At 42.7% G+C, this 7,226-nt stretch overlaps 1 long non-coding RNA gene across 1 annotated transcript; it reads left to right on the top strand.

Moving 5' to 3' along the window:
* Window positions 1–1,757: 1,757 nt before the first annotated feature.
* On the top strand, window positions 1,758–5,975 carry LOC132385802 (uncharacterized). The gene is made up of 2 exons (XR_009509295.1): window positions 1,758–3,520; window positions 5,843–5,975. It is a non-coding gene; the product is annotated as an uncharacterized LOC132385802 (long non-coding RNA).
* Window positions 5,976–7,226: the final 1,251 nt, after the last annotated feature.

Genomic DNA, 7,226 nt, shown 5'->3' with positions numbered 1-7,226 from the left:
TATATTTTTCAAAATTTGGCTCCCATACCTACAAAAGATAGGATTAAATATATAGGTCCTTTGAAGATAAAATTATAATGTAATTGGGGAAAGTAAGAATAAATATTAAAATTATTTTGAACTCCATGGAGCATGTGGGTATCCTCCAATATCGAGGCAATCTTTTTCTTCTTTATTTCTTTCTTTAGATAAGGGTTAAGGTGGGGATGGGGAGGAGGACTAATATTATTTTTCTTTTTCTTACTAATTTTTCATTACATTTATTCTTTGTAATTTTCTAAAAATTATGTTATTTATTATTATTATTTTTCTTTTTCTTACTAATTTTTCATTACATTTATTCTTTGTAATTTTCTAAAAATTATGTTATTTATGTTATTTCCTTACGTTTAACACAATTATTACGTGCCTTTTCCAGCTCAAACTGTGAATTGATTTAAAGTCAGTCCCATAATTTAATAGCTTTTATTTGAAAACTATCTACCCTCGCAAAGATTGTACTGAAGACTGCATTTGATTTTTCTTCAGCCTTGTACGCTTCACATTGAAATAGTATGTGTTTCGACGGTTTCATAATGACAAAATGTACACGACACAGAATGAAGTTTTCCAATTAGTTACAAGGCATAATTAAGCATAGTGTGGATATTTCTGTCATGTGAATATCATTCCTTCCCTTGTTTTAAGCCCTTCTTCTATAAACCCAACAGGTTTATGTATTCTGGAAAGGTGTCTGTCTTTACGTCCATTATCCTACGTCTTGCCATAAGCCCCTAATTCTTAACACTACCAACCCTTTAGCTTCTAATTTGCTAAGTGGAAGGTCTATATCCACAGCTTAACATTTAACAGCTTTTGGTGCTAAACAGTCAACATCATCATTTCCCTCAACAGTGTGATATGCAGGCCCCATAATGTGCAGACATATAAATCAAACTTTATATATGAAATACCGTTTGTCAAGTTTCCAACAGTCAATCTGACCTACTGCCAGAATGACCTGTTTAAGACTCATCAAAACTGAAATGTATTCTGAGCAAATTATAAGGACCAATTTCCTCCATCCACTGTAAGCCTAAACTGTTGGCAAAGAATTCTGCTTTCTATGCTGATAAATGGCTATAAGTCATTTCTTTATCATTACCTGCTATTCAGGCACACAAAAACAGCCACACCAACATCCCCAATTAAATTATCTTTTGATTCATCTGTAAAAATGGTTACTGTATGATAATAACTTTCATTAATATACTGATGACCAACAGACTCTCAGGCAGAACCGAATCCGATCGTGTAAAAAGTAAAATCACCTGAAGTCAATGGAAAAAACAATGTGGGGTTACAGAGAACGCTACAGTGGGACATACTGTGTCATCAAATACACCCATATTCGCAGCATGGTAAGAACCCAGCCACCCAAAACAAAAAACACTCTTCTAGTGATGTTCCCAACCGTCCTCTAGCACAACTTTAACAGGATGATCATTTCCTTGACCCGCAAATTAATCCAGTATGTTGACATCAACTTCAACCTCTGTTACTTTGAGGGCAATTGTCCCATTGCAATCAGTAAAGCCAAAGCAGGAGACAACATTACCGCACCAGAACACAATTAAAAGTCTGTAATTGTATCACATACAAACACTTTTAATTTGAAGATGAAGGTGATCCACAAGCCACACAGACATAATCATGAACAGATCAAATTAAACAATTATAATTGGTCAACAAAGATTTTCATGTTGCACCCAAGAATACCCACATAGATGTCTGAGGAGATTTAAAGCTCCTTTATATTTATCAATTATTTTACTGACAGGTGCTTCCCCATCAGCTTATTATTCATCCACATACTGAGAAATCTTACCACTGACACTTCCTCGAGACATTAATCCCATAAGTTAAAATCAAGTGCAAGTCTATTAATGCTGTTTGTAAACCACGTAATGTGTTTTAACGACTGAAAGCTTACAATCCTCATCAATCTGCCCACTGTTTGATCTATTAATTGTAAATTGCAGTTAATACCTCAAATCCATAAAGCTAAGTCATCTGTATATTGTGATTTACCCAGGGAATCCCATTTTCCCATCTCACAGAAAATATCATTAATCATAATATTAAATAATGAAGGGCTACAAATACTGCCTTGTGGGATTCCATTCTCTATCTCATAGACACAAACATGCCGACCGTTACTTGGACAGTCCATACAAAAAAAAACTCAGAAAAAAATACAATGACCCCCTTACTCCTAATTTAATCAAAAGTCCTTTCTTCCATATCATTTCCCTTTTCAGTCTCAATACTGCTATTACAACATCTTTATTTAATTGTGCTTTCCGAATATCATCTTCCAAACCTAAAACTGAATCTAATGTCATTTCACACTTCCAAAATCCACTCTAATAAAACACTTTATCACCACTCTTTCCAAAATATAACTCAAGCGCTTGATTACCATACATTCCATAAGTTTACATAAATGAGACTTTCACGATATAGGCCCTTAACTAGAAGGATCAAATGGGGATCTACCAGGTTTTCAGGCACTACTATTTCCATTTTCCATGAGGAAAGTGGATGCACAATTCAAATATTTAATATTTTACAAATGCAAATTATATACAATTACAATTTCAAATATCACTCTTTCCTGGAGACACCTGACCTGCATTATTAATAGACTTCTTCAATTCATACAAAGAAATCTCTCCATCTGTGATACTATCATTGCTGCAGCAGACTTCCAACACATCAGGGTATTCACTGAAAAAACATATCCCTACATTGTTTAACTTCTTCACTTAAATTATCCTGATTATGAATCTCATCAAATGACCCAGCCAGTAACACAACCTTCCCTGTTTCAGTAACAATCATTTTGCCCTCAATAATCAACACTGGAATATTATGATCCCCACAAATCCCCCCATTTTCTAAATCATATCCCAAACAATTCCAAGTTTGATATCCCTTCCAATATTATCTCCATATAACCTCCAGTAAATCACCTCCTTCCTCACCACGGCCTTGGCCCTTTTATTGTTAATAATGTAACTCGGAGACTGATGCACCATCACATAAAAACTCACATTTCTCCCAATTTGCTTCCTGTCCCGTTATAAATCCAAATCCAAACTCATAAAGACAGGAAGGCTGACTGACGTTCACATAAACTAATCACCCTCCGAGTTCCCATTTGAGCGACAGGCACTGCAGCCAATGACAGCAGGCGTCAGTGTTAGGTCTGAGCTGCGATAGGCTGGAGGAAATCGGCCCATGACCAGCCCCTCCTCTTCCGCTCCGTCGCCATGGCGGAGATCAGCGAGTCGCTTCTGTCGTTGTCGCCGGCCTCGGCGCCCACAAGGACGGGTGTGATTCCCCTTCGCGCCTCGGTGGGTCTGTTTCGGTGGCGTCTGTGGTGGCTGACAAAACATGCTTCGACAGGGAGCGAGCGAGGAACAATGACTACAACTCCCAGAAGGCCCCACTGATGACGTTGTGGTGTTGTTTAGGGGTAAGGTATAAAAGCAAAATGGAGGAAAATGTAATGCATTACGTTTTCTGGACTGTGTCGTGCCTTCAATAAACAATTAAACTAAAAGAGAGATTCCAGCGAGAAATAGATAGAACATAGAACAATACCGCACAGTACAGGCCCTTCGGCCCACAATGTTGTGCCGACCCTTAAACTCTGCCTCCCAATCTTAACTTCCTCCATATACCTGTCTAGTTGGCACTTAAACTTCACCAGTCTATCTGCCTCCACCACTGTCTCGGGCAGTGCATTCCACGCACCAACCACTCTCTGAGTATAAAATCTTCCCCCTTGAACTTCCCTCCCCTTACTTTAAAGCCATGTCCTCTTGTATTGAGAGTGGCGCCCTGGGGAAGAGGCGCTGGCTCTCCACTCTATCTATTCCCCTTAATATCAACTATACCTCTATCATTTCTCCTCTCATCAGCCTTCTCTCCAGAGAGTAAAGCCTTAGCTCCCTTAATCTCTGATCATAATCCATACTCTCTAAACCACACAGCATTCTGGTAAATCTCCTCTGTACCCTTCCACAACATTCTTATAGTGAGGTGACCAGAACTGGACAGAGTACTCCAAGTGTGGCCCAACCAGAGTTTTACAGAGCTGCATCATTACATTGCGACTCTTAAACTCTATCCCTCGACTTATAAACGTTAACACCCCATAAGCTTTCTCAACTACTTTGTCTACATGTAGCCCCAGATCCCTCTGCTCCTCCACACTTCCAAGTATCCTGCCATTTACTTTGTACTCTGCCTTGGAGTTTGTACTTCCAAAGTGTACCACCTCACACTTCTCCAGGTTGAACTCTATCTGCCTCTTCTCAGCCCACTTCTGCATCCTATCAATGTTTTTCTGCAATCTTTGACAATCCTCTTCTCTATCTGCAACATCACCAACCTTTGTGTCTTCTGCAAACTTGCCAACCCATCCTTCTACTCCCACATCCCGGTCGTTAATAAAAATCACAAAAATTAGGGATCCCAGAATTGAAACTTGTGGGACACCACTAGTCACAACCCTCCAATCCGAGTGTACACCCTCCACCACAACTCTCTTTCTGCCGGCAAGCCAATACTGAATCCACCTGGTCAAACATTCCTGGGTCCCAGACCTTCTGATTTTATGAATAAGCCTACCGTGTGGAACCTTGTCAAATGCATTACTAAAATCCATGTAGATCACATCCACTGCACTACCCTCATCTATATGCCTGGTCACCTCTTAAAAAATCTCCATCAGGCTTGTTAGACACGATCTGCCCTTCAGAAAGCCATGCTGACTGTCACTGATCAGACCATGGTTCTCTAAATGCCATCCACCTCTGCGTGTTTCCCATTCCCCAGTGTACTATGACAGGTATATGTAGCCTCAGGTCCCCCGGGCGGGAGGGGGCAAGAGAGCAAATGCTCCGGGGGCCCTGGCCTTCATCCTATGGGGGGGGGGGGGGAGAAGGTCTGTCACCCCTGTGGTGAGGCGCCTTGATGGCTGAGGTGGGGCATTTCCTGTCTCAGGAAATCTCTGAGTTCTGCCCTCAGGCAGTTTCAGGTAAGGAAGGTGCAGAGGGTGGGTTGGTGTGGGCATAATCTGGCTGGGTGGGGCGGTCTGGGTGGTCTTGTTGCAGCTAGATTTGCCCCTGTAATGCAGAGAACGAAGTGAGATTGGGGAGAAAGACGGGGGAGTGGGGAGAGGAAAGAAGGGGGAGTGGGGCCTGTGAGAGAGAGGGAGAGAGGGCAATAGAAGGGAGTGTGGGGACCGGGAGAGAGACGGGGAGTGGATATGAAGAGACGGGGTAGTAAAAGAGAAAAGGGAGTGTAGGGGGAAAGAGAGAGAGAGAGAGAGAGAGAAGGGAGAGTGTGGATTGAAAGAGGTAGAAGTCCGAGTGGGGAGATGAAGAGAGATGAGGAAGAATAGGGAATAAGTGACGAGTAAGGGCAAGTGTGTTGTGGAAGAGGGATTCCGGAGAAAGGGGAGTACAACAGTGTCACTCCACTCTTCAGGAAGCGAGAGAGGCAGAGGGAAGAGGGATTCCGGAGAAAGGGGAGTACAACAGTGTCACTCCACTCTTCAGGAAGCGAGAGAGGCAGAGGGAAGGAAACTGAAGGCCAGTTGGTCTGACCTCAGTGTTTGGGAAATGTTGGATTCGATTGTTAAGGATGATGTCTCAGTGCTCTTTGGGCAAATGATAAAAAGGGCCGTAGTCAGCATAGTTTCCTGACAAATCTGTTGAAATTCATTGAAGAAATAACAAGCGGGATCGACAAAAGACAATCGGTTGATGTTGTGTGTTTTGAATTTCAGGCCTTTAAAAAGGTGGCAGACATGAGGCTGTTTAACACGCTACGAGCCCATGGTATTACAGAAAGAGCCCAGCACAGATAAAGCAGTGGCTGATTGACAGGAGGCAGAATGTGTGAATAAATGGAGCGTTTTCTGTCTGGCTGCAGATGTCCAATGGCATTCCACAGGGGTCTGTGATGGGACCCATTCTTCTCTGCTATATGGCAATGACTTGGATGATGTATTTGATGGTTTTGCTGCAAAATCTGCAGAGGAACAGAGATGGAGGGAAAGGTAGTTCTGAGGACGTAGAGAGGCCACAAAAGGAGCTAGACAGATTAGGACTGGAAACGGCAGATGGTATTCAGAGCATTCATTTCATGAGGACTAAAAGGTAAAAGCAAGGACGAAATGTTGGAACTTTAAAAAGCTCTGGTGAGGCCTCACTTGTATTTTGAGCAGGTTTGAGCTCCTTGTCTTAGAAAGGATGTGCTGAATCTCGAGGGGGTTCAGAGGAGGGGCACGAAAATGGTTCCAGTATTGAACAGGTTGTCATATCACCATTGATGTCTCTGGGCCAGAATTCAGAAAAATAAGGGGTGAACTCATTGAAGGAGGAGCCATGATAGAGTGGATGTGGGCAGGATTTTTCCTGTGATTGCTGGAAGACCGGATGAGCCATAACGGAGGGCATCCTGTTAGAATGGAAATGAGGAGGAGTTTCTTCAGCCAGAGTGGAGAATCTATGGGATTCTTTGCCACAGGCAACGGTGGAGGCCGTCTCTCTGTACATTTACTACAGAAGGTCATATATTACTGATTGTTCAGGGTGTGAAAGGATACGGGGAGAAGACAGGAGATTGGGTCTGGGACGAAATTGGATCAACCAGGATGATATGCTGATATATTGAAATAGAGTCGATGGGCCGAATGTCCTAACCTGCTCCAGCACCTCATGGTCTTATGGACTTTCTGCCTTTTGAACACTTCTGTCTCTTTGGGATGTGTATATCCTGTGCTTTCTGAATTGCTTCCCGAAATTCCACCCAGTCTTGCTTTGACGTTATCGGTGCCAAAGGTCTTTTCCAATCACTTTTGGCCAGCTCCTCTCTCATGCCTCTGCAGTTTCCTTCATTCCACTTCAACACTGCATCTCCGTTGTGCTTCCCCTTCTCAAATTGCAAATTCAATCCCGGTTCATTGCATCACACCCTAACCAGAATAGCAGATCCCTTAGTGCAGTGGTCCCCAGCCACCAGGCCGCAATGCATGTTCTACCGGGCCGCGAGGAACCGAAATGATTTGGCGATAGTGGGGTTAACCACGAGCTGCTCTCTGAAGCCACCTCGCAGGCATTCTAGAAATTCTCCCCCGGGGCATCCAGCACCAACCGGGCTTTCCCAAT

Source organism: Hypanus sabinus, assembly GCF_030144855.1.
Source record: "Hypanus sabinus isolate sHypSab1 chromosome X2 unlocalized genomic scaffold, sHypSab1.hap1 SUPER_X2_unloc_23, whole genome shotgun sequence".
Lineage (NCBI taxonomy): Eukaryota > Metazoa > Chordata > Chondrichthyes > Myliobatiformes > Dasyatidae > Hypanus > Hypanus sabinus.
Note: the sequence above shows the minus strand (reverse complement) of the source record. Positions and strands in the feature narration are given on the sequence as shown.